At 49.1% G+C, this 26971-nt stretch overlaps 1 protein-coding gene and 1 long non-coding RNA gene across 3 annotated transcripts in view; one reads left to right on the top strand and one right to left on the bottom strand.

Moving 5' to 3' along the window:
- The window catches only part of SLC25A30 (solute carrier family 25 member 30), a 45575-nt gene extending 43786 nt beyond the window's left edge, over window positions 1-1789 (bottom strand). For both annotated transcript variants that reach the window (XM_072783025.1, XM_072783028.1), the window contains exon 1: window positions 1724-1789. The gene's annotated coding sequence lies outside the window, so the exon portion shown is untranslated. The remainder of the gene's footprint in view (window positions 1-1723) is intronic.
- Window positions 1790-24151: 22362 nt separating this feature from the next.
- LOC140608151 (uncharacterized) lies at window positions 24152-26816 on the top strand. The gene is made up of 3 exons (XR_012010175.1): window positions 24152-24290; window positions 25596-25737; window positions 26152-26816. It is a non-coding gene; the product is annotated as an uncharacterized lncRNA (long non-coding RNA).
- The last annotated feature ends 155 nt before the right edge of the window (window positions 26817-26971 follow it).

Below are 26971 nucleotides of genomic sequence, written 5' to 3'. Positions count from 1 at the left end.
ATGAAATAATGAATAGGGCACCCTGCATATAATAAACCTCGCAATCGTCACTGTCCTTATCATCATCGTCATCGTGAGTGTTCTGAACATCATGAGTTCTGAACATTTCTCTCAGCTTATACCCAAAAGGCCCACTGCCTTTAGGTAAAACTAGTATTACTAGATAGTTAAGAATCTAAAAGTTAAGCCCTTACCATTTCTTAGTGGTTTGGTCCTGAGGCTTGTACCCAATACTTTTAATGAACTTTTATTAAATAATAGTTTCAAGGGATCCCTGGGTGGCGCAGCGGTTTGGCGCCTGCCTTTGGCCCAGGGCGCGATCCTGGAGACCCGGGATCGAATCCCACGTCGGGCTCTCGGTGCATGGAGCCTGCTTCTCCCTCTGCCTGTGTCTCTGCCTCTCTCTCTCTCTCTCTGTGTGTGTGACTATTATAAATAAATAAAAATTTAAAAAAATAAAATCTTTAAATAATAGTTTCAAATAGGAACATGGGAACATGGGGCGATGGGCTGGCTCAGTCAGAAGAGCCAGTGACTCTCAATCTCGGGGTCATTGGTTTAAGCCCTACATCGGCAACTAGAGATTACTTTTTAAAAAGTTAAAAATACTAACCAAAATGGCTAGTTAAATCTATGGGACGCTAAGAAAATTAAGTATTCAATAGGAAAAAAAAAATCAAGCTGAGCTTTGACTGGAATTGTCTGCATTTTTTTTTATAGCTATTCATTCGACAAAATATTTTACCTCTAATTTTCGGGGTTGCCTTCATGTAGACACTGCCTAAGAAAACTATCAGACTTAAGCTTATTGGAAGCAAAAGAGAAAAGGCAAAGTACGATCTCCAACAAATGGAGGAGCACGTGGGTGGCACAGTCGGTTAAGTATCCGACTCTTGGTTTCGGCTCAGGTCCTGATCTGAGTCATGATCTCAGGGTTAGGTGATCTCCGAGTCCTCAGATTGGGTCTCGCGTCAGGCCCTGGGCTCAGCGTGGGTTTCACTCTCCCTTTCCCTCTGCCTCTCCTCCCACTCTCTCTCTAAAATAAATAAATAAATCTTAAAAAAAAAAAAACCTCCAACAGATGGAATAATGGCTTTTTCCATGAAAAAGAATTTGGGACAAGTGATCTGGGACATCTAATGCTGAGAGGCAAAGTATAAAAGGAACGAAACAGGTGGCTTCAGAGGGATAATTTTAGCCAGAGCCAGAGCACTCTGCAGCAGCTTCTTCGGAGTGTAAGGGAGGTCAGTGCCCTGGCCTGTGGCTCTAGAAATGCACTAGAATGTTCAAGTACCTTCACAAAATTATCGGGGGGACAGCAAAGCCAGGACTGACACTGTTTTTACAGTTGAAAAGTCATACAACCCTACAAGGGCTGTGTTTTCCGTTCTTGGAACTTGCCCTCGGTGCAGACTGTCATGTTCAATTTTTGCCCCTGGTAGAGTGTCCATGAGCTTGGCACGAGGACTCTGAACATGCCCATTATCATCCTGCTAATATTTGAAGGGTCAGGGCAGTAGGCAAGGCCTGAGGCTGGCGATGTCCAAATCTGAGCAGACCTGACCGGACCATAGTCATTTATGTCCATAGCTTTCAAACTTTGTTAAACTATAACCTACATTGGGAAACACATTTTACTTCATGCCCCAGTACACACACATACACACCCGTGCGTGTGCGCACACACTCTACTGAAGCAAACATTCCAAGAAAAAATACCTACTATGAGCACAGTGACTCTGATATTCATTATTCTGTTCTCTCTCACTTGATGTTCACACTGTTCATAGCCCCCTAAATCGAAAAACATCAGTTTAAAAAACACTGGTGGTAAAGGTCAAATCTGAGCACATTCCTTCCAAGCTAGTTTATAATTGGAGGGGTCTATGGGGCTCTTCCATTTATCCTTGTAGGGTGGTCAAGAGAGAGGCAGACAATGCTCTCAGAGTCTCTGGTATTTTTTTTTAAGATTTTATTTATGTATTCATGAGAGAGACACACACACACAGAGAGAGGCAGAGACACAGGCAGAGGGAGAAGCTCCCCTGCAGGGAGCCCCATGGGGGACTCGATCCCAGGACCCCAGGGTTACTGAGCCAAAATCAGACTCTCAACCACTGAGCCACCCAGGTGCCCAGAATCTCTGGTCTTATAAGATGACAATACCTGGTGCACCTGGCTGGCTCAGTTGCATAAATGTTTGCCTTCAGCTCGAGTCATGATCTCAGGGTCCTGAGATGGTGCCCTGTGTCAGGCTCCCTGCTCAGAGGGGAGCCTACTTCTCCCTCTCCTTTCCACTTGTGCTCTCTCTTTCTCTCTATCTCTGTCTCTTCTCTCTCTGAAATAAATGAATAAAATCTAAAAAAAAAAAAAAAAAAGAGAGAGAGAGAGAGAGAGACAGAGAGATGACAATACTTGCCCTGCCTCCTTCATGGACCAATTATGAGGATCCAATGAGCTGATTCTGTGGCAGCGCCAAGGAAGGGGAGAGGGCTTTGCCATAAAACTTGCTGTTGAGGTTAGTAGTGGCCTGGCCCTCTGAGAATCCATCGTGAGGCCTTAATTTGGAAGATTCCTCCTCCAGAGAGTGAATGGGAGGAGGGATTCTATTTTCATGTCAGAACCAAACCACCCACGGCCTTGTACCTAACTCCGTTTGGTCACCATTTGTTTGCTCGTGTGAATTTAACTGCTATCTAAGGCACCATAAAATGATTAAACAATAAATCCTCAGCCAACAAACAGCTTCTCACTGTGTCTTCTGCAGCTAATGGATATTTGGGAGGACAAGCAGGCTTCTGAGGACTGGGAGAGCTGCTGGTAACATAGGTCAGGAGGGTATCTTTTTCTTATGCGAAGTCTATAAAGAAGCGGAGGTCCATAAACAGATAGCTCCTGGGGTCAGTCCTTCTATCCAGCACCGAGGACCGGGTCATTCCCGACACTCACCTACACTTGTTCAAAAATTTACCATCTGGGTCTGGACAGAGGTGATAGTTACACGGCATTGCAAACGTACTACGTATACTTTAAAACAGTCGGTGTACTAATGCCCTAAATATAACTTCAAAAGACTCAGTTTTAGGTAAATTTTACCTCAATTTCTAAAAAACAAAAACAAAAGCAAAAAACAGTATATAGGAACACATACTGTCAGAACAATAAAAATGCAGGGGTTTTGGGATCCCTGGGTGGCGCAGCGGTTTGGCTCCTGCCTTTGGCCCAGGGCGCGAGTGCTCGCTTCGGCAGCACATATACTAAAATTGGCCCAGGGCGCGATCCTGAAGACCCGGGATCGAATCCCACGTCGGGCTCTCGGTGCATGGAGCCTGCTTCTCCCTCTGCCTATGTCTCTGCCTCTCTCTCTCTCTCTCTGTGTGACTATCATAAATAAATAAATAAATAAATAAATAAATAAATAAATAAATAAATTTTTAAAAATGCAGGGGCTTTGTGTTTTTATTCCAGTTTTCGGACACTCGGGTAGAGCAGAAAACTTTTAGGGCTTTAACTTTGAGCAAATGAGAGACAACTCTTGATAAAGATGAAAACAGCTGCACCACCTCCCCCCCAAAAATGGCCAGTTTGACACAGCGCAGCAGAGAGCCTGAGGATCCAGACTGGACACTGTTTCATTACCTCCTCTGTCGCCTCAGGGAGCCTACCTCATCCACTCTCCCCTTCTTCTGTTCAAGAGTGACAAGAGTGGTAGTCCCTGACCCGTCCCCCTGCTCACACACTCATTGGCCAAGGAAGCCATTGCTAGGCCAGCCAGAGGGTGGGGTGGCTGTGAGCCAGCACCCCGCCCCACAAGGGCACCTCCTCCAGTGGACAGTGCAGGTGGTCCAATAGATGCTCTCTCAGGACATTTGGTAGAAGCCACAAGGAATAAGTCTGCTGGTAAAGGCAGGAGCAGAGGCTTAGAAACCAAATATTTGAGTCATGGGGTCTACAGGTGCCGATTCTGAAGAGCCACCTACCAGGTACTATTGTCACAGTGTCGCCAGAGCTGCCATTGAAGAAATGGAGCAATGACCACATCCAGATTGTCCCACCCGGCCTGACCACAGAGGTCTGACCATGTGGCCTGAGTTAACCTCCTGTCTCCTTTATTTCCCTACGTAGCCCTCGCAATAGTGGAAGAACCAGAGCAGGTGTCTGCATCCTGAAGCTGAGGAGAGTGTGACTCACACAGAAGTGCCACAAAAGGAAGCAATTAAATAGACTCTGATCACTCCTTGCTTCCCTAAAGGAGGACTGGTAGCTACTCTTGTTACTGGTTGGGGGGCTTATTCTTCTTTCTCTTCTGCTTTGCGGCCTCCTCTACAGAAGCCGAGAAAGCCCAACACCTCTGGCCCAGTCCCTCTGTACCTGGGCATGATGACCACGTGACAAGTTCTGCCCAATGAGACATAGGTGGAACTCTTGGAGGGCACGAGGGGCCGGTCTGGGGAAGCTTTTACTTCTATGTAAGAGGACCAGGTCTGGGAGCAGTGGCCCCCCGGCTCTGCCCCTTCCCACCCTCCTACCTATAGTAGAGATGCGGTGCCAGCACTGTGTCGGCCCTCTTACCGTCCCAAAGTGACAAGCATGATGACAGAAGACCCCCATGCTAAGAAGGGCGTGACCAAAAGACAAAGACAGAAAGGGTCCTCCAGACATTGTGGGGCTGAACCAGGGCCAGCAGCTTCCTGCCTCCAGACTTCTCGTTCCATGAAACAAAATGCTGCTTTGACTGAGTACTGTCATGTGCAGTTTTCCTAACTGATAACACCGTACCTGTAATACAACAAAATAAGTCTTACAGATCCATGATCTCCTTAAGTACACTTTCTAGCGAGCCTCACCGTATTCATTCCACAGTTGAATCCTGTCATTCCAACTACTTCTCATAAGATCTCCAGCTTGGCGGGGGGTCGGGGGGGTGGGGGGGCACTCCTGGGCAGCTCAGTTGGTTAAACGTCTGCCTTTGGCTCAGGTCATAATCACTGGGTCCTGGTATCCAGCCCAGCACTGGGCCCCCTGCTCAGTGGGGAGTCTGCTTCATCCTCCCCCTCTACCTCTTTGTACTCTCTCTCTCTGTCAAATAAATAAAATCATTTTTATTTCTTTATTTTAAGGATTTTATTTATTTATTCATGAGAGAATGAATAACATCTTAAAGTTTAAAAAAAATCACTTTGGGGCAGCCCCGGTGGCTCAGCGGTTTAGCGCCGCCTTCAGCCCAGGGTGTGATTGTGGAGTCCCGGGATCGAGTCCCACATCAGGCTCCCTGCAAGGAGCCTGCTTCTCCCTCTGCCTGTGTCTCTGCCTCTCTCTCTCCCTCTCTCTCTCTCTCTGTGTCTCTCATGAATAAATAAATAAAATCTTTTTTAAAAAATCACTTTGGGTTTTGTTATGGAGAGAAAGAAGGGGACCCAACCTCCACACAGGTCAGCGCCTGGGCCCTTCAGCAGCACCTGAAAGAGGAGGATTCATGTTTGAGCGTGCCTCCTCTCACACCCATGCTGCTGCTGAACATAGTTTCCTGCACGAAGGATGTGGAGACCTGAATGACATCCACTGAAGCAATACTTCATCACTGCTTCTGTGAAAGGGCCATGATAGAATGGCTGCAGCCCTCCATAAAATGATCAGGGGATGGTTCTTAGAAGTATCCAGCCGTACACATATTAAACATCTGCCCCAAATGCTCAGTAAATTCCCGAGCGAGGGAGCCTGTGCTTAACTAGCTCACATGACACAAGCTCTAAGTCGGACACTCCACCAATTCAGGCTCCCTAAACAAATTCCTTGGCAGAAGGAAGAACAAGGAGCAGCTGTATTTTTCAACCCCGGTGCTTGGGTTGGACCTGATTAGAATGTGTATCAGGTTTCTTTTATCACCACTGCCCTTCTTTGCAGGTCAAGGCCAGTTCTCACTTGAGGGCTTGAGTCACATGAGCACACATTCCTCTTGAAGGGGATAAGTGCCAAGCTTGTTCAACCAACACCACAAAAGGGTTTTGAACTGACAGAGGTCTCTGTATGACCAGAAGCCCTGTCCTTAATTTGGATTTTCCAGCAGCCTGGGAAAAATTCTGCAGCCAGGGCCATAAAGACCCACATTGCCACCATCACCCTTTCCCCCACTTCCCCAAAAAGGGACATCTGGACTTTGGCTGGGGCACATTGATCTATTCCAGAGAATGCCCTCCACACTTTGACACGGTATCTCTCAAAAATTAGGGGAAAAAAAAAAAGTCCTACATAAACAAACAGGATGACCTTTCCCCCAAATGTGTTTCCTTTAATCAGAGCTCACGGAAGAATTAAAACTGAGGATAATTTGACAAATGGGTTCACATGCGCTACTCCCTGTCCTCTTCCCATTCAGGCTATAAATTAAAAAAAAAAAAAATCTCGATGGCAATGGCCAGATGGTTTTTCCGGTTGTGACTCTATCTCTCTCTCTCTCTCTCTCTCTCTCTCTCTCTCTCTCTCACACACACACACACACAGGGGATGTGAGCGCTTAATATTGGGTAATATTTTTTAATTGAAGTGTAATTGACATGCAACATTATATTAGTTTCCGGGGAACAACCTTGTGGTTCTACATGTGTGTACATTGGGAAACGATCAGCACAATAGTATCTAGTCACCACCTGTCCCCCCAATTTTTTTTTTTTTTGATGTTCGGTACATTATAATCAGCGAAGACAATCTGGGAATTGGCAAGCCCAGGCGGAGAGTCGCCTCCTGTCCTCCACCCTCTGCGGGAATGCCATGCCGACGGCCCCACGCTGGCCCCTCTTTACCTGCTCTCCATCCCTAACGACGCTTTGCCTAAAATCGAGCCGTAGTGGCCTACTCCCCGGGAGAACAGGAGCGAGGTAAGGTGTCCCCCTGGTGTTCCCACCCACGGCCAGCCGTGGGGGGCTGGAAAGTCACTCCCCCAGGCAGGCCCATGGAATTGCTGCTTGCTAATTTTGTCTGACTGCAGTTTACAACCTTAACTTCCTTTGAAGATGCTTACTCACTTCATTTTCTGGTCCAGGAAACTGGGGTGGCATCTCCCGCCACTAGTGTGTATTCCCAGTCTTGAGTCTTGCTTCCACATGTGTTTAGTAGAGAATGAAAGAGAACAAGAGAAAATATGCCCGGGAAAAACCTGATAAAATCTGTGGAACGTGGTAGGTTGAATGGAAACACCCATATTTGACCACAAATCCCACCTGTGGAAAATAAATATTAAGGGGATCCCTGGTGGCTCAGCGGTTTAGTGCCTGCCTTTGGCCCAGGATGTGATCCTGGAGACCGGGATCGAGTCCTGCATCAGGCTCCCTGCACAGGGCCTGCTTCTCCCTCTGCCTGTGTCTCTGCCTCTCTCTCTCTGTGTCTGTCAATAAATAAATTAAAAACATTTTTTTTTTTAAAGCATGAATTCCTTTGGGGATCCCTGGGTAGCTCAGCAGTTTGGGGCCTGCCTTCCGTCCAGGGCCTGATCCTGGAGACCCGGGATCGAGTCCCACATCAGGCTCCCTGGATGGGGCCTGCTTCTCCCTCTGCCTGTGTCTCTCTGCCTCTCTCTCTCTCTGTCTATCATGAATGAATGAATGAATGAATGAATGAATAAATAAATCTTTAAAAAAAAAAGACCCTGCTTCACCCATTTGCACATTTACACGATCGAGTAGTTGAGAATCACTGATGAAGTGCCGTGCTGGGTACAAGGGGGGTGGGGGGAGTGCCTTTGCAGAGACTTATGGTCCGATGGGAGAGGAAAAAAGATAACCCAACAATTACATAATGGTCTGAGCAGACTTTTGGAAGGCTTCCTGGGGGCGATGACACTTGAGCTGAGCAAATCTTGAAGCGAGGGTACAGGTTCTCAGTCGAAGAGCTAAATTAAGCCGGTGACAGGGGGAGTGGGGAGAGGCCAGAGAGACAAGGATGGAGAACCCGGAGAACCTGACTCACCTGGCAAGTGGTTGAGGTAGGACCTGGGCTCCTGGCTGAGACCACAGGCCGTCTGGTGGTGCCACGCACAGCACGGTGACCTTGGAAAGGGGGCGGGTTAGACACAAAGGTGTCGGCTCTGTGGGGGGCTGGTTGCAAGCTGGTTGCAAGTGTCTGGGAGAGCCTGTGCTCTGTGGGTGCAGAGCCCCAGGCCCAGGGAGGAGCTGGAGATGAACGCAGCATCACTGAAGCCCCGCAAGCAGGAGGCCCGGCCACAGGTCTGGGTGAGGTCTGGGGGGGCAGACAGAGGGGCAGCGGGACCCCTCTCAGGAGGGGCCAGCTTGGAGGCAGGAGCCGGAGGGCCTGAGAGGGGTGGTGGCTGACATGTCACTTGCCAAAGGGGACGAATGAGACACACATAGGGGTGAGGGATGCTACGTTTTCTTCTTGGAAAGAAGCGCGGGACCAAAGGAGGCAGGACCTGAAGAGGAAGAAAAAGGCAAATCGTTGCATTAGAGACGCAGGGAGGGTAAGGCCACCTAGAATGGTCTGGGCACACCCGGGCACACCTGGCTTAGGAGCTGAACAGCATCACACTTCCACAAAAGGCGAAGAGTTGGTAGAGAGCTGGGCTGACTCCGTCACTAATAAGCCAGCTGATCTTATGCATTCCAGCATCTTCTAGCAAAGAGGTGAAGCTGGGGAGCCCCTAGGTTTCCTTCCTCCCCGAGGACGGGCGCCCTTAACTAAAATGGTCCAGGCCCCGTCTCCGGGCCCTGCTCAGAGGCCCCTCCTGAGCCCCGGGGAAACGAGGCGTACAGGCGTGGGGGCAGCAGGTGCAGCGAGTGTTCCCGGGGCCTCCCGACCCTAGCAAGAGCTGGAGCTCTGGGCATCCTGGTCAGGACAGGAAGGCCAGCGCGCAGGGCCACCGCAGCTCGGAGCGTGACACGTCCCTGGCACAGGCCCCGTGCCCGTGGGGCCGCACAGCTGCAGAGGGGGCTTGTTCAAGCAGGGCCACATCTGTTCCCACAGTCCTCTCGGCTTTTTGTAGCCATGCGCCAAGCTTGTCCCAGACCTTTGACCCCCAGTGTCATGCCAGGATCCAGCACAACAGGGGCCTTTCCCATCAGAAAGTGAAAGGGACAGGCCTCATTTTGGAGAGCATAGAGCTGCTCTATCAGAAAGCAAGCCTTGGGGCGCCTGGGTGGCTCAGTCAGTTGAGTGGCCAACTCTTGATTTCAGCTCAGGTCAAGATCTTGGGGTCATGGGATCAAGCCCCATGTGGAGCTCCACGCCCAGCAGGGAGTCTGCGTGAGATTCTCTCCCTCTCCCTCCCCCTAACCCCCCCTCAAATAAATAAATAAATCTTAAAAAAATATTAAGCCTCTTAACAACTTCCTCTCAAGGCGCTGTTGAAGGGATCCAGGTCCAGCTGATCACTATGGAAGACGTACTTCCAACGATTTACTCACGGCCCCATAAATCTCTCCTGGATTTTAGCATCTTGGTCCAAACCATCGTGTTGTCTTTCCCCTCTTGAGTTAGAATTGAAAGCCAGGTCCTCTAGGAAGCCTGACAAGTGACTTGCTCAGCGCTACATCCCAGTGGCAAGGACCACACACCGAATGACTCTTGACTTCATTAAAGGTTCTGTCGATGCTATTACTTCACTACTTAAGAGCATCAACAATCAACCTATCTTGCTATTTCTCCTGTATTGTGCGACTTTTCATAAGTTCGTAGCTCATCTCCCAAACCTAGTGTTAATATTGTGTCTTCGTGCTTCTCCTTAGCATCAGCGTGCACAGCATTTTGTACCTAGAGCTGCTCAGTAAAAGTTTGACTGAGAATCTAGATTTTTCGCCAAAGGGCTTCCTTCCCCTCAACTCCCTCTGGGCTCATCCTCACTCTGGACCTGTTTATCCTCTGACTTTAGACACTGCCCTCTAGTACAATTTCTCCTCTCCAGAAAAAATCAGAACAGTCAAGAGAAAACAGCAAGACTCATGGAAGGCAATTAAATGGAGTTAAGGTCCCTGGGAAAACATTCTGTATGGCTGAAGAAAACATGCTGAGAATAATTCTTCCAAGCCAAAAAAAAAGTCCTGAGGCCAAATTACTACTTTGTACTATGAACTGAATCATGAGGCTCTATTAACAGGGAGGTGACCTTGACATAGGACATAGTTAGAGCTGACAAAGGCAGTAACATGCAAAAGCTGCAGCGGGATCCATCTAATCAAGCTATTCTTTTAAAGACTCGCAGGGAATTACCAGAAAACAAAGTAAGACCAAGAATACAAACACCACACCAAGTCAAGATAGCACTTGGAGGCAGACTTTACGGGACAGCTTTGGCTGACAGCACTTACCACCCTGCATCTTATATGTGACCTTTATCAGATACCGCAGAACTCACCTGGGTAAGTGTCTCGGCCAGTCTGGGCTGCTGTCACAAAATGCCAGAGACGGGGTGGCTTACAAGAGAAATCCATTTCTCACAGTTCCAGAGGCTGGAAGGCCAAGATCAGGGAGCTGGCAAAGCCATCTTCTTGCTGAGTCTTCACATGGCTGAAAGAGGGCAAGAAAGCTCTGCGGGGTCCCTATTTTAAGGACACTAATCTTAGTCATGAGGCCTCCATCCTCACGCCCTGGTCGCCCCACGAGGGCCTGTGCAGATGACCTCATCTATCCTCCCTGTCCCAGTCACTAGGGCTTTCAAAACAGAAAGCCTGCCCATCTCCATCTCCTTCATGGTTCTCTGCCGCCTTCAGAACAAAACCCAAATGCCTGGGTATGGCACCCAAAGCCCTTCTTGATCCGGCTCTTAGCTTCAGCCCCTCTGACGTGCTGAGCTTTGGCTCTGGTAAAGGACAAGAGGTTTGCCCACCGTACAGTACTCGTGCCTCCCCGTCTGTGTGCTCAGTGCCCCTTCTGCTTATTTGCAAAGACCGCCCCAATCGTTCCCCTCTCAACATCCATTTCCCTCGCAAGATACCCTTGCTACTTCTTTCATTAAGAGATGGCATCTCGGGATCCCTGGGTGGCGCAGCGGTTTAGCGCCTGCCTTTAGCCCAGGACGCGATCCTGGAGACCCGGGATCAAATCCCACATCGGGCTCCCGGTGCATGGAGCCTGCTTCTCCCTCTGCCTGTGTCTCTGCCTCTCTCTCTCTCTCTCTCTCTCTGTGTGACTATCATAAATAAAAATAAATAAAAAATAAATAAATAAATAAATAAAAAAGAGATGACATCTCTTTCCACAACCACTGAAGCTGATCTGGCCTGTGACTCCCTTTGACCATTAGAATGTTCTGGAAGTACATACTCTGTGGTTTCTGAGCCTGAACCTCAAAAGGCCTCCAGCTTGTGTTCACTCTCTTGAATCCTTACCCAACCAGTGAACTTCATTTTTGGTTGTAAATGAAACACCACAATCTGAAGCTTTAGAGTATGATTTCTCAAGCCATTCTGAGGAACTGGATAAAACAAACTAGAAGTTTAGGGCATTAACCCCCGACCCTGGATGAACCTCGACCAGTTGGAAATGAGAAACAGGAAGGAACCAGACAGGTGCATCCTCCCTCCTTTCCCTCTCCGTGGCCTACGCTGGGGTATGTCCCCTCTTGCAACCCTCTACACGAGCAGATGTGCCATTGAGCAGTGTCTTCACAGTTCACTGCAGTAACGTCTCTCAGAGCAAATCCGTGCATCTTTCTTTGCTTCCTGTCCCTTTTGGTTCACCTTCCTTGCCCCAGGCTTGCACACCTAAAGAAAGGGTGAGCATCCTAACCTGTATCTCAGGTTCTGTTTTCTAGAAGATAAGGCGTAGGCAGCAGTCAATGTACACATGTCACAGCTAGGAGGTCTGTTCCTAATTCAGCTGCTCTGGGCATGAGGTCAAGAAATCCCAGAAAGCACAGGTAACAGTTTCCTGTCGCTGCTGTAACAAGTCATCACCAGCTTAGTGGCTTAGAATGACACAAAATTCTTCTCTGAATGTTCCCCAGGTCATAAGACTGAAATCAGTGTCACTGAGCTGAAATCGAGTTGTTTGCGGGGCTGGTTCCTTTTGGAGGCTCTGAGAGCTGAATCTGCTCCCCTGCCTCTTGCAGCTTCTATTGGTGGCCTCTGTTCTTTGGCCTATGACCCCTCCTTCATCTTTGAAACTCCTCACTCCATCTCTGCTTCCACGATCATATCGCCTTCAAATCTCCCTTGGCCTCCCCGTGATTGAGGGCCCCGTGATTGAGGGCGCATCCAGATAACCCGGGATATCTGGATATCAAAAGTCTCTTTTCTGCCATCTGTGTTCACATCACAAGTTCTGGGGATTGGGACGTGGATATCTGTGGGGCCACTATTCAGCCTCTCACAGTACATAGACCTGACTGCCCCCATATATTCACCCCCGAGTATGACAAAGCACTTGCCTCCCGGAGTCCTCAGGCAAGTGTCTACTGACGTATCAGGCCCCCAGGTTTTAAATGAAAGGCCAGGTTTATAACATAATTCATCATTAATCTGGACAGATACTCTATCCCTTTTTCTCACATCTTAAATAAATGATGTCTTGGAGAGTTTAATTGCATTTGGTTGTCACAACGTGAACCAGACACTTGGCAATTACCTAAATAATCTGGCCAATTTGCATGTCAGATGCCCCTTATTTGTATCTGAATAGGTAGATGTTCAATCTCTACTTCCCTGTGTGCTGGATAGACCCAACTCGTTCTGGAGCAATAACTTCTCACGGTTTCTAATGAGAAATTGGAACTTATTACATCAAGTGACATCACATTTAGTCTCTTTCATGGCCTGTTTCTATGACTTATAGGAAATCCACTAGGCACCAAGACAAGAAATGGATGTAGGTGAGTAGATCACCCAATTGTCCAGGTCTCATTTCCTTAATGTTTTATGCCCCTAAAACCCTCTTCTTGGTTTAAACCAATTTATATTTTATATATATTTATATTCATTTATTCATATACATATAAATATATCTTTATGTATATTTATATATTTATATTTTATATATATTTAAATGTGTAGAATGGGAAAAATTGTGATGACAGCCTGTTTTAAGGCATTCATTTGGCTGTGTTTTTAAAAACCATATTTTTTCAAACAGATGATGTGTTTGTCCATTCTGTCAATAAATACTAATTTCATTGATATGCTAACGCTTGTAGCAAGGAGCAAATCAAAGTCCCTACCCCACAGGCCTTACACTATGTTTAGGGGGGACAGATAATAAACACACAGACAAGTACACAATATCAGGTGAGACATCTTATAAAGAAAAATAAAGCAGGGCAAAGAGAAAGAGGGTGTTGGCATCATGTCAAATGAAGTGGCCATGTCTGAGAGGAGACAATGAAATGAGGCCATAAGCTTGCACATGTCTGGCATAAAAGCAAAAGGAACAATCCATGTAAGAATTTGAGACATGTAAAAAAAAAAAAAAGAATTTGAGACATGGACAGCAGGAAAGGCAGTGGTCCCGAGGTCAGTGTGACTGGCTTGTTTGAGGACCAGCATGGGCTCTGGGGTGGCTGGAAATGGAGTGATGGTAGATGTTTGAAGGGTTGTGTCCCCTAAATTCATACAATGAAACCTCATCCCCAAGATGGTAGTATGAAGTAGGGCCTTTGGGAGGCTCTATGAATGGGACAAGAAAAGAAACCCCAGACTAATGCAACATTGTGTGTCAAGTATACTCAGAAAAATTTAATGGAAAAAAAAAAAAAAAGAAAAGAAAAGAAACACCAGAAAGCCCCCTTGCTCCTTCTGCTACATTAATACACAGTGAGAAGACATCTATGAACCAGGAAGTGGGCTCTCCTTTAGACACTAGGGCTTAGCTTAGACTTTCCAGCCTCCAGAATCATAAGAAATAAGTTTCTGTTGTCTACAGGCCATCCAGTCTGTGCTCTTCTACGTAGCAGCTCAGGGGAACTAAGACTGGAGACAAGATCAGATAGCTAAGCCAGGGGAAGTGCAGGGAGGCACTCTCACCTCTAGCCTAATACCATCCCATGTCCTCTGGTTTTCAATTCTTTTACTTTCTTAAGATTTCCTTGATTGCACTCCATGGGTTCAACAGCAGTGTAAGACCCATAGTTGGGCACTGATGGGTAGGAACCATGGTTGGTCACTGGCTCCTATAAGCTTTGGACCTATCTTCATCACGTCTCACTGCCTTGTTACTGCGGTGCCCTGCAGTTATGTGCATGTGCGCCACCTCTGCTCAGCTGGCCGGGACTGGGAGCTCCTTCGGGCAGGGCACGTCTGCTAAGGTGCACCTCCTCCCCATCCAGGACCAGGCCTGCCCATGTTAAGCCTCCATAAAATTGGCCACCTAAAAGGTGAAAGAGGCTGCTCAGTTTCTCCAAGTTGTGTGTCATCATGAACCAAATGGCAACTCAGAGACAGAGTGTTCACTGTCTCAGTTGGTATTGTGGCCTGAGGGCAATGCAGGGCACACTTTTCCCATCAGGTCCTTGACTGGCGAGGGAGAAGAGGGTACACAAGGGGCCTCTTCAAAAGGTGCTTCAAGCAGCCTCCACCCAGGGTAGGCTGGGAAAGTCCGGTCCACCAGGGAGGTCCAGTGTGATGGTTAATTTTGTGGGTCAATCTGACTGAGCTAAGGGATACCCACATAGCCGGTAGGACATTATCTCTGGGTGTCTCTGGAAGGCGTTTCTGGAAGAGATGATACTTGAATCAGTCTGCTTGGTAAAGAAGTTCGCCCTCACCAACGCAAGTGGACATCATCTAACTCAGGGCCTGAATAGAGCAAAAAGGCAGAGGAAGACTGAATCTGCCCTCTTTTTTTGAGCTGAGACATCAACCCTCTCCTGCTCTCAGACATCGGTGTTCCTGGTTCTCTGGCCTTCAGGCTGGGACTGAATTACACTGGCTTTCCTGGTTCTCCAGCTTATAGAAGACAGACCGTAGAACTCCTCGCCCTCCTTAATCACATGAGTCAATTCCTATAATAAATCTCAATTTTATATATATCTACATATATATCCTATCGGTTCTGCTTCTCTGGAGAACCCTGACTAATGCATCCATATATGACTACTTCTACCTTCATCTTCTAGACAGCTTTCCATCTGACTGCCTCTAATCTAATAGGCTTCTAGGCTCCTCTCTGGCCTTTTGGTCTTTGGATGGGAAATTATATCCTCGATACTAAATTACTACTTTCAGAGACTAATAACCAGAATTAAGTGTCACACACATGTCTGGCTACAGAAAACATCAGAATTCTCTTTGGATCCTATAAAGGGCTGAACTCAAGTTGGGTTTTTACATTATTAGAAAACCATGACTGAATAATGTAGCTTTTGTATGTTCATGCCAAAAGGGGGGGGGGGTGATTTGAACTGAATTTATGAGCCTTTTTTTTTTTAGAGGGAGAACTTTATTTATTTTTTTATTTTTTAAAGATGTTTATGTATTTATTCATGAGAGACACAGAGAGAGAGGCAGAGACACAGGCAGAGGGAGAAGCAGGCTCCATGCAGGGAGCCCAATACAGAACTCAATCCCAGGACCCCGGGATCACGCCCCAAGCTGAAGTCAGACGCTCAACCACTGAGCTCCCCAGGTTCCTCTGAATTTCTGAGCTTTATTTGTCACTTTTAAATTTACCTCACATTGCACATCGAATCAGGAGGAACATTCTATCCAATCTATTTGCATTACTATTTCAGATATATGCCAATATTCAACTGTGAGTCTCCAAACATAAGAAGAAGATTACAACTCAAGTTTAGCTTTGACAGAAGTGAAAGGGAGGTCCCATACCACGAGCATCACCCCCAACTCCTCCCTCCTGGGCACACGTGGCTCGGTCAGGTCCAATCTCCCTGAGTCGGCAGGTGCCAGAGCTGTCTTCGGATCATTGCTTCTCTGTGACAGTCTCTGCTGGCCCACAGCCTTCCTTTCAGATGGATTATTGACCACTGTGGTGGGGGACAGTCTGGACCCAGTGGGAACTCCATGGGTGTAGGGCCCCCAAGCCCAGAGAGAGCTGAGCTTCAGGCACAGGGGTTGGATTTCTCAGCTGCCACAAGTTAAAAAGCATCACTTCTATTTTTGTTTTTTTTTGTTTGTTTGTTTGTTTTTGTGAAACTGGATTTGTGACAATGGGTGATAAAAACAAGCAAAATAACTGAGCAATTAATCACCCATAGTGATTGTCATATAGACTCCCAAATTGACCAGTGTGCATTAAGCCTGTGCTTTTCAGTAGTGAAATCGTTTTTATTGTTCTCATTGGTGTGTGTGTGTGTGTGTGTGTGTGGAGAGAGAGAGAGAGAGAGAGAGAGAGAGACAGAGAATAAGAATAAAGCAGTCATTTTTCACCTCCCTGGGCCAATTTCCACCCCAGGCCTTGGCACATATTTCCAGGAAGTGGGCTGGGGATCCAGGACCCAGGGATCAAGATATGAACATAGCTACAATCTCACTCAAAATCGTATCTTCCAGCTGACACCCAACCAGGGTCTGTTCTGTACCAGGGCACCCAGGTCTCTACCCTGTGGGTGAGCATCCTGCCCATGCAGCAGACTGCTGAGGATGCTTCCCCTCACCCACACACTCGCCATGCTGGGTGCTCTTCATGCCTTCCTGGGGATCCAAGCTCCTGTCTGGTGTCACCTTCCTTCAGCCTGAAGAACTTCCGTGAGCACGTCTTGGAGCACAGGCCTGCCAGTGACAGATACTGTTTTCTTTTCTCTGAAAATGTCTTTATTCCACTTTTATTCTGGAACGCTAGTTTCTCTGGATATAAAATCCTGGGTTGATGAGGGTTTTTTTTTTTTTCTTTCTCCCCCCACCCCCTTTCAGTACTTGAAAGATGTTCTACTGTTTTCTGGTCTCCATTGTTTCAATGAGAAGTCAGAGAACTTTTGAATCATTGTTTTCCTGTATATAAAGAGTGACATTTTGCTCTGGCTGCTTTCTGATTTTTTTGTCTTTGGTGCTTCACAGTTTGACTATCATGTGCCTGGGCATGGTTTACTTTATATTCATTTTGTTTCATTGATCTTCTGGTATCTATAAACGGCTTTCACCAAATGTGGGGAAATTTAGCCATGATTATTTTTAAAGATTTTATTTATTTATTCTTGAGAGACACATAGAGGCAGAAACAGAGGCAGAGAGAGAAGCAGGCTCTCTGCGGGAAGCCTGTGGGACTCGATCCCGAGACTCCGGGGTCATGCCCTGAGCCAAAGGCAGACACTCAACCACTGAGGCACCCAGGCGTCCCCTCTGTCTGCTTTTGACCACATTCTGCACCTCAGGCAGTTTTCCTGGCCCCAGGGTTCACAGTGTTAGTCTATGGGAGGGACAGTCCTTGGCTACTCCCAGAAGTGGACCTCTGTTCAGTATGCTGACAGGAAATCATCTGACAGCCCAGCTCACTCCCCCTCTTGCCCTTCTGACCTCCCAGGAGGTTCACCGGGTCAGTGTGAAAACAGAACTCCTCTACCTGAAAAGTCCCAGTGCCAGCAGTGGTTGTACAGAACCGGATTCCTTCTGTTATTCTCATGCAAACATGATTTTTAAAATTAATCAGTTTCTAAAATAACCCAGTCCTGAATTCATCCATTCTAAGTCAAAAGGATTATGAGTCCAGAGGAATAAATACTGAGTGAAAAGGCCTGGGTGAGGCCCAGATCTCTTCTATACCCCAGCTGTGTGACCCCAACAGGTGACTTGCCCTCTCCAACCAGCTACATACCAGGAGACCATTGCACTCCCTTGTCCCCTCACCACCTCACAGGCTGATCATGAAGACCAAATGATGCAACACACAGAAACGTTATTATAGACTATAGCTGACATGAATATTCTCCTGTGACTCCATGAAGTCCCAAAACTAACTTCTAATCCCTGGGCCGTGGCATATAGAAGGGCTTGTGTAAATGTGTGAACAAATGGTATAGATAGGATCCCATTCTTCCACAGGCAGTGCCTAAGGGGCAATGGGGTGGTGGGGGGATTACCCTTCAACTAAGTTCCAAAGAGAGGAGGGCCAGCTTTTCTTTTCTTGAAAATGCAAAGCTGAAGTCATTTATTTGTAAACTCCAGAAGAGATGCAACCCTAATTGGCCAGTGTTACTAGATATGCTGCTGACCAGCTCCTCGGGAAGCCTTGGAGGGGAAGCAGAAGCCCGGAGGTCACTGGCCAGGAAACTAGATGGTATTACTTAATAAATAGGAAGGAGAGGGACACCTGGGTGGCTCAGTGGTTGAGCATCTGCCTTCAGCTCAGGGCGTGGTCCTGGGATCGAGTCCTGCATCAGGGTCCCTGCATGGAGCCTGCTTCTCCCTCTGCCTGTGTCTCTGCCTCTGTGTGTCTCTCATGAATGAATAAATAAAATATTTTTTTAAAATAGGGAGGACGGGCAGCCCCGGTGGCTCAGTGGTTTAGTGCCACCTTCATCCAGGGGTGTGATACTGGAGACCTGGGATCGAGTCCCACATCAGGCTCCCTGCTTGGAGCCTGCTTCTCTCTCTCTCTGTGTCTCTCATGAATAAATAAAATTAAATCTTTAAAAAATAAAATAAAATAAATAAAAATAGGGAGGAGAAAGGGACCCTGATTACACTATGAGAGCCTTTCACACGAAAGGAAACTGGTTTTTAATTTTGATCGGAGGAGGGACCTGAGAATTAGGGATGATACTGGAGCCCCACTGTGAGCCCAGCACCTAGCCAGAAGAGGCTGCTGGGAGACACCTGGGGAAGCAGAGTTGGCCCGGGGGAGGGAGAGTCACAGCTGTAAGTAAAGGCACAAACGCAGGGAAAGGGGAAGCATGGTTTGGAAGAAAATGAGACCGAAGCCACCATTCAGTCTCCCTGGGCTCAGTGCCTCGTGTCTGAAATGAGTGAAATATACCCACTTTTTAGAGTTGTGCAACTATTTTCCAAAAGTCTTCCAAAGTACCCCCTGCATCCATGACATTTTGCCCAAGAGAAAGGAAAAGTGGCTACGGGGTTGATGGAAGTCAGAGTAGGAGCTGGACGGGCAGCTCCCCTAACGGCCTTCCCCACCTTCTCCAGATGCATCCCTCCCAGCTGTGGCCACCTTTGTCCCTGCTCACCTTGCCTCCTTCTGGGTCTTTGAACGCACTGAGCTCCCGCACCTTGCTCCCTGGTGGGCTCTTTCTCACTATCCAGGTCTCTGCTCGAACTTCACCTCCTGGGAGAGGCCTCTCTGGCCCCGGGCCTCAGCTCCCTTGTGGGGGCCGGTCACTTCCTATCACTCCGTCCGTTGTTCTCAAAGCCCTTGATGCTATCTGAAATTATCTTGTTTACTTGTGTGATTGTCATTGTCAGTCTGCAGTTCTCAGCAGGATGCAGGCTGCCTGAGAGCAGGGGGCCTGTTTGCCCATTGCAGCATGCACAGTGCTCGGAATCCTTTGAAGTCCTGACAAATATTTGATGAAAGAATGAATAGGATGAGTTGAGGATTCCACATGATGATGATGACGTGCCTGAACACTTGGAGAATGCCCACTGGTTTAACGATGGTATGTAGTAGTAGTAGCGTCACTATTTTTCCTCTTTTGTTCAAGTCTGTTTTGTTGGATAAGGCAGTAATAACGACCCTGAAATGGGAGAGCAAGAAACTCTGATGTTTCAAACAAAACAAAACAAAACAAAACAAAACAAAACACCGTCCTTTTTTCTGGAGGACAAGAGCAAGACCCGAATATTCTGACCACTAACCCTCCAGAGGCAGCTGTGAGCACTGGGGAGCACACAGGCCCATGGCCTAATGCTAATCAGCAGTGTGACCGTGGGTAAGCAGCAACCTCTCCGCACCTGTTTCCCCACCTGAGAAACAAAAGGGATCAACCAGATGCTGCACGATCCCTTCTAACTAGAACCTAGAACTCTCTCTCATCTCCTTAAACTGTTCTTGATTGCCTCCTGGAAGAAAAGCAAACAAACTAAAGACAAGTGTAGGCAGAGATTCTAGAACTAAACATTGTAGACAACTCTCAAATGGTTGGATGGGACAGTCTCCTTTCTAGGGAGAGAGAGGGGAAGACCCAGGAGAGGTCTCAGAACACCTTCTCCACCTTCGATTCAGGTTAGAGACTAACTTGGCTTTGAACACTTACCATCAGCTCCTTTATACCTGGATGTCCTTTCACCCTTAACATTAGGAGGTAGGCATGGCCATCCGGTCTGCAGGGTGGGGGTGGGGGTGGAGGGGGTGCTGCAAAAGGCCACACAGCTGCAAAGCACAAGCCTGGGAGTGAGAACCAGGTTTGTCTTCCCACTCTTTCGGCCCCCTAGGAGGTGGGTGTTTCCACCAACGAGTCCCAAACCTCCTGATCATCAAAATCACAGGGAACACCTTCCAAGGGGCCCCATGACACCAGAACCTTCAGGGGCGCTGCTGGGAAATCTGTGCTTATCAAAAGCTCTCCCTGTCCCAGAGACCCAGGCCGACGAGGAGCCCCCTGCATTAGGCTGGGCTGGGAGCCACCTCGCCGCTGGGCGCTGTCCCAGAACGTCCCTCTCCTCTCTCGGCCCCTCCCTGCGGGGCTGCACCTCTGCCCCCCCCACCAGCAGCGCCTTCTGCTGGACACCCCTTCGCACCTCAACTGCCACCCAGGGTGTCCAGCGGCGCTCCCCACCCCTTAGTAGCATCGAGAAATGGAATACAGTGTCGTTCCCCACCGCCCCCCACCCCGCCCATGAAGGTGAGCCCTGCTGACACCCGCTGACTGAGAACATGCACACTGGTCATACAGTATTAATGGACAAATGGGTTAAGAATTTGTTTCCAGGGGCACCTGGGGGGCTCAGTGGTTGAGCGTGTCCACCTGGGGCTAAGGTCGTGACCCCCCGGGTCCTGGGCACCTGCTTCTCCCTCTGCCTGTGTCTCTGCTGCTCTCTGTGTGCCTCACATGAATCAATCAATCACATCTAAAAATAAATAAATAAATAAATAAATAAATAAATAAATAAATATTAAAAAAAAGAATTTGCTTCTAATAAGAACAGTAGTGGCTGCACACACTGGGGCAGGAGGAACATGGTTTATTCAGTTTGGGGCACAAGTAGGTAAAGAGTTGCTCCCCTAGGAATTACCCAGACTTTCTTCATTCACCTGTTCATTCGTCTCTTTCCAACACGTATTCATTGAATAATAAATACTAGTAAATACCAAGCATCCCTCTAGAATAGAACAAGACAAAATGCCCTCTCCTCAGGGCGGTTATAGTCTAGTGATGGAGATGCGCATTCCATAAACAAGTAGATAAATGCCTACTTACACATGGTGAGGAATTCTATGGAAGAAAAAAGCTAGTTTTGGGGTGCCTGGGTGGCTCAGTCCATGGAATGTGCAACTCTTTTTTTTTTTTTTTTTTTTTTTTATGATAGTCACAGAGAGAGAGAGAGAGAGAGGCAGAGACACAGGCAGAGGGAGAAGCAGGCTCCATGCACCGGGAGCTCGATGTGGGTTTCGATCCTGGGTCTCCAGGATCGCGCCCTGGGCCAAAGGCAGGTGCTAAACCGCTGCGCCACCCAGGGATCCCCCGGAATGTGTGACTCTTAATCTGGGAGTTTTGTTTTGTTTTGGTCTTAGATTTTATTTTTATTTATTTATTTATTTATTTATTTGAGACACACACAGAGGCATGGGGCTCCATGGGGAGCCCGGTGTGGGACTCGATCCCAGGACCCCGGGATCACACCCTGAGCCGAAGGCAGACGCTCCACTGCTGAGCCACCTAGGCGTCCCTTGATCTGGGAGTTGAGTTCAGGCCCCAGGTTGGATGTGGAGATGACTTCAAATGAAATATTTTTTAAAAAAAGAATTAGGTTTTGAGAGCCCTATTTTAGGAAGGAAGGTCAGGGAAGGCCTCTCTCTCAAGCTGACTTAGAGCTCAGATCTGGAATTTGAGATGGAATGAGTCATGCAAAGCAAGGAGGGGGTTCCAGGTGGCGTAAGGAGTTCTCATTTGAGGTCCTCAAAGGCAGCAGGAGCATGCTGAGTAAGGGGCTGGTGAACTGAGATAAGCTTAGGGAGTGTGGTTAACAATAAGCACCTATTATGGGACAGCGCTGTTCCGCTTGCCATCCACACATCGTCCCAGTTGATCCCCACCGGTCTTAAGAAGTAAATAACAGGGCAGCCCTGGTGGCACAGCGGTTTAGAGCCGCCTGCAGCCCGGGGTGTGATCCTGGAGACCCGGGATTGAGTCCCACATTGGGCTCCCTGCATGGAGCCTGCTTCTCCCTCTGCCTTTGACTCTGCCTCTGTCTCTCTCTATGAATAAATAAATAAAATCTTAAAAACAAAAAAGAAGTAAATAAGTCTCCGCTTTTGAATTTATAGATGAGAAAATTGAGGCACAGAGGGAATACATACTTTGTCCCAAGTCCTGTAGATAGTAGGGAGCGAAACTAGGATTGAAACCCATGCATTTCAGTTTCAGCACCCAGACTCGACACTCATCGGGTGCCCTACGCTGCCCTCTAGGCATGGCCAAGGACTTTGTGGTTTTATTCTAAGTGCAGGGAGACCTCGCCAGCTTTTAAACAGGAGCTCTGAGCGATCCCTCTTATGTTTTACAAGATTGTGCTAAATGGATAACAGATTATAGGAGGGCAAGAGGAGAGGGGCAAGCTGGGAGGCAAGTGCAGCGGTCCAGGCAAGCAATGACGGTGGCTTACACGAGGTGGGGCGAGTGGAGACGGGGGAGAAGAAGGAACTGATACAGAAGTGACAGGACTGGGGACAGGTCACGTGGGGATCCCGGAGGTGCTGTTTAGAAGGAGACGGTGCTGCCCCAGGAGGGGGTGGGGGACAAGGCCCAGGCCCTCTGGGAACTCCTGCATTTGGAGGTTGGATCTGGGAAGATGAAAGAGGTGGAGGGAGGGAGACAGCCAGAGATCTGCAATGATGATGATGATGATGATGATCATCATCATCATCATCATCATCATCGAGGTGAGCCGTGAGCCGACAAGGAAGGAAAAAATTACAAAACAAAAGCAGCCTAGGGCTGCCCTCATAATGTCCTCTGAAAAAGAAAGAGAGCCCTCCTTCCTGCCTCCTTACACCCGGGTAGGAATTGGCAGGGGAGGAATTGGCCGGGACCCAGAGACGGTTGGGTCTGAGCGCAGGCCCAGGGTGGCGGTAGCCAATCTGCTTGGGTGAGTCCCTACACCAGTCTGCTCTAGAAAGCAGTACACCCCGAAATAGAACCCGTGTCTCCACACTTTCTCTGTCAGTCCTCAGTCTCTGGTGGGGCTCACGGGGATTCACAGAGGTGTGGACCCGGAGTCAGCTCTGGGAGAGAGACCGTACCCTGTGAGTGGGTGCATGGGGTTCAGGCATTATTAGTCATGTTCCCGTTGTCATTTCCTGTGGGTTTTTTTTTTTTTCTTCTCTTTCCCTGCCCTGGCCCCTGATTTTACCTGCTTCTCTTTCTCCTTTATCTTTCACCTGGAAAGCATTATGATGTCAGCATTTTGTCTTCATAATCCCATGATAAGCATGTCATCGTTACTTAATATGGTGATGAAAATGTTCTCTTTTATATCCCTTTTGGGTGCTGAGAGTTGCTGCCATAGATGTTTAAGAGGTTCTTGTCTCTAGTGCGAAGAAAGGCAAGATCGGTTTTCACCCTGAGGCCTAACCCTGTACAGGAAACACAGTTCCACGCAGAGTGCTCTCCAGCTTCTAGCCTGACAGCCCAGGCATGGGGGTGACCAAGAGCCACTGGGGAAGCTCTACCATTTAAAAAAAGAAAACAACCGAACCTGTCATTTTTTTCATTAAAAAAGTATATTTTACTGTAGAACTGGGCTTCTCAAACTTTAACGAGCCTATGAATTCACTACCTGGGGATCTTGCTAAAAGGCAGCTTCTGAATTAGGAGGTCTGGTGGGGATGGAGATGCCACCTTTCTATCATGAGGCTGGGGGCTGGCAAACGGACCTCATTGGAGTATCAAGGATTTGTCAAATAACCAAAAAATAGGAAAACGCAAATGTACTGTGATTGTGTCTCCCCGGATGAGACCTGCTTCCCATCTGTGCCCCTGTGCTGAAATCAGGGTCACCAGCTCCCTCCCCAGCATCGCCAAGAGAACCTGGAGAGGGAACAGAGCAAGAGGAGGCCAGGAGCCCCCCCACCCCCCCCACCCCGTTGGGGAGGCAGAAGGCTGTGGCGGGGAGAGGTGGCCGGGAAGGAGTCTAGGACTAAGGCTTGGCCTCTTCACCAGCTCAGTCAGATGCTGGCATCCCCAGGTTCAAGAGGAAAGTCAGTGGAGAGCAAGACACCCACGTAAACAGGTGGGACTGACCAGACGCAGGGACGCAGGGACTCAGTTTCCCACCTCCTCTCCTAGTCCCTGAGAGGCTGGAGGACTAGCTTCTCAGGGACGCCTTGCCACGTCCTACGACTGTCAGCACCCAGGCAGCGTGGGTGGGGGTTGGGGAGAGCCTTGACCTTGACTCAGGAGTGAGAAACACTGGTTCTCGGGGCCCAAGATGGTCCACACTAGGGCACAGGTGCCCTTGCTTATCCCTCACCCCCCACACACACCCACTTGAAACCCCTACAAAAATGAGAAACCGCTCCAAAGAGTCAAGTGGAGAGATTAGAATGAAACGTAGAGCCAGGAAGGAGAGAATCGTGAGACCAAGGGGAAAACGAGACAGCTGAGAGCAGAATGGCGGAACATGAAAGATCCGCTTGCCACGGTGCCGTGGAAGGAAAAAGGGAAGGATGAAGATCCGGCAAATGTAGAAGAAAATGAGGGTAATCCGGGAGGACAGAAATAGTAGACTTGGGAAATGGGAGGCTTCTGAAGAAAAAAATCTGGAGAGGAGTGATGTTTGAAGAATCCTCAGGGATGATTTTTGCAGAGTTAGAGATGCGGGCCCACTGAGGCCAAAGGGGAGAGAAGCAACACGGGACACCTGGGCATATTCCACTAAATTCTGGAACATCAAACACAAGGAGAAGTTCCTAAACACTTTCAGAGAGCACCGTGCGCAGGCAAAGCAAGCAGGGTGGAGGGTCCTTACACACGAGGGTGCCTGCGTGCACGCTCACGCTGCCTCCAGGAGCCCCCCTCCTTACACACCTGCTACTCCTTTGTCACAGTCACTCTGAAGGCCAGCCCCCTGGGAAGGGTTGGCCCTCCCGGCCTTGACCGTGTGGGGCCTGGGTCCAGGGATGTCAGGCTCTCAGGCAGGGGCCCCGCTGGTGGCTTCCCACGGCCTGCAGCCGTCCTCAGAGCTGCCCCTGGCAACCGGCACCCAACAGGGAGGAGGGAGCCCCCTGGGAGAGCCCCAGCCACTGGCGGTCCCGGGGTACACCTTTGTCCCTCCCCGGCATCCCAGCCACTGCTCACGGGGGCAGGGGCGGGGGGGAAGGAACACTGAATGAGTAAGGCCTTCCCGCCGCCTATGGGAGGTCACAGTCCTTCAGAGATGGGACAAGCTGACAGCAAACCAATGGCTAAGAGCAAACCATCAGACAGAAAGAGTTGAGCGTTTGCATGGTGGGCGAACCAGGAAGGGAAGAGCTGCCACAGCGCTTCAGGGCCCGGGGCACCCTCAGCTTCTCACGCGGCCTTGTGCGTTCCTCAGAAGGGACGTCTCCCTATCACACCTGTACGTCCGGCACCATCCTGGGCTCTGGAAATGCCTTGCAAAGCCAGGTCGTCAGTGCCCCTGTCCCTTGGAGCCCACCTTCCAGCGGAGCCAAAGAAGTGAACACACAAGCAACCCGGTGAGGTCACGACAGGCTGTATCCACAGGCCAGGGAGCGGCCTCAGCAGAGGGCGGGGGTGGGGGGGGGGTGGCCCGGAGGTGCCCTGGGAGCTGGTGGGTGAGAATAAGCCAGGGGAAGAGGCTGCACAGGACGGCGGGGCCACCATCTGGGGAGAATGAGCACACCATGGCTTGGCAAACAGCTAGGAAACAGTGAGGCAGGGAAATGAGGAAAGACACCCCCTTATGTAAATGATGGTGGATTCGGGATGATCGAAGACCAAGGGGGTTCTGGAGGGAGAGCCCCGCTGACACAGAAGGGAGGCTGCAGAGGCTGGCGGGAGCCCAATCCGAAAGGACCCGTGAGGCCGCGTAAGGACGCGGGTTTTATCCTAAGCGCCGCGTGAGCCATCGAAGGACTTTATGTTTTTAGGTTTACATTCCACTCTCCATTCAGGCAGTCACTTGGAAAGCTGTGAGTGGCGACAGGACTGTATGACAGTCTGATTGACCAAACAAGCAGCAGCTACAAGGATTCGTCTGCCACCTGCAGCAGTAACGGCCGCGGAGGTGCAGAGGCGGGAACTGGAAGCGCTCGGTGACCCCCAGGCTCCAGGGGAGCAGGCAGCGCTTCACCCAGTGTAGGGTGGGGGCCCGTACCCAGAAGAGGACGGGTTCCGGGGTACCTGTCCTCTCGGGCCGATGCTCCAACGTGGTGGCAAGACAGAGAGTCCATCCAAGGGCGACTCATTCGGGGCAGGTTCAACCAGGGCGACGTGATGCCGCTGACCCAGAGGGTGGAGTTGGGGGGACCAGCCCCACAGCCTTGTGCCGCCTACCTGTGGCATGACACATCCCAAGGGGCACTTATTTCCAAGGCTGCTGGCCGGGCCACTTGCTCTGCCTTTAGGCTTCCAGACACTCCTCAGTGAACCTATAAAGAAAAACTTGGGGCAGCCCGGGTGGCTCCGCGGTTTAGCGCCTGCCTTGGGCCCAGAGCACGATCCTGGAGTCCCGGGATCGAGTCCCACGTCGGGCTCCCTGCATGGAGCCTGCTTCTCCCTCTGCCTGTATCTCTGCCTCTCTCTCTCTCTCTGTCTCATGAATAAATAAATTTTTTAAAAAAAGAAAAACTTGGCCGACAAAAGGGATTCTTTGCTGTTGTAAAACTATTCATCCCTTTGAGCCTTTTTTTAAAAAATAGACTTCCAATTAGAAAACGTCAAAACACACAAAGGTTATTAGCAAATTTA

Source organism: Canis lupus, chromosome 17 (genome assembly GCF_048164855.1).
Source record: "Canis lupus baileyi chromosome 17, mCanLup2.hap1, whole genome shotgun sequence".
Lineage (NCBI taxonomy): Eukaryota > Metazoa > Chordata > Mammalia > Carnivora > Canidae > Canis > Canis lupus.
Note: the sequence above shows the minus strand (reverse complement) of the source record. Positions and strands in the feature narration are given on the sequence as shown.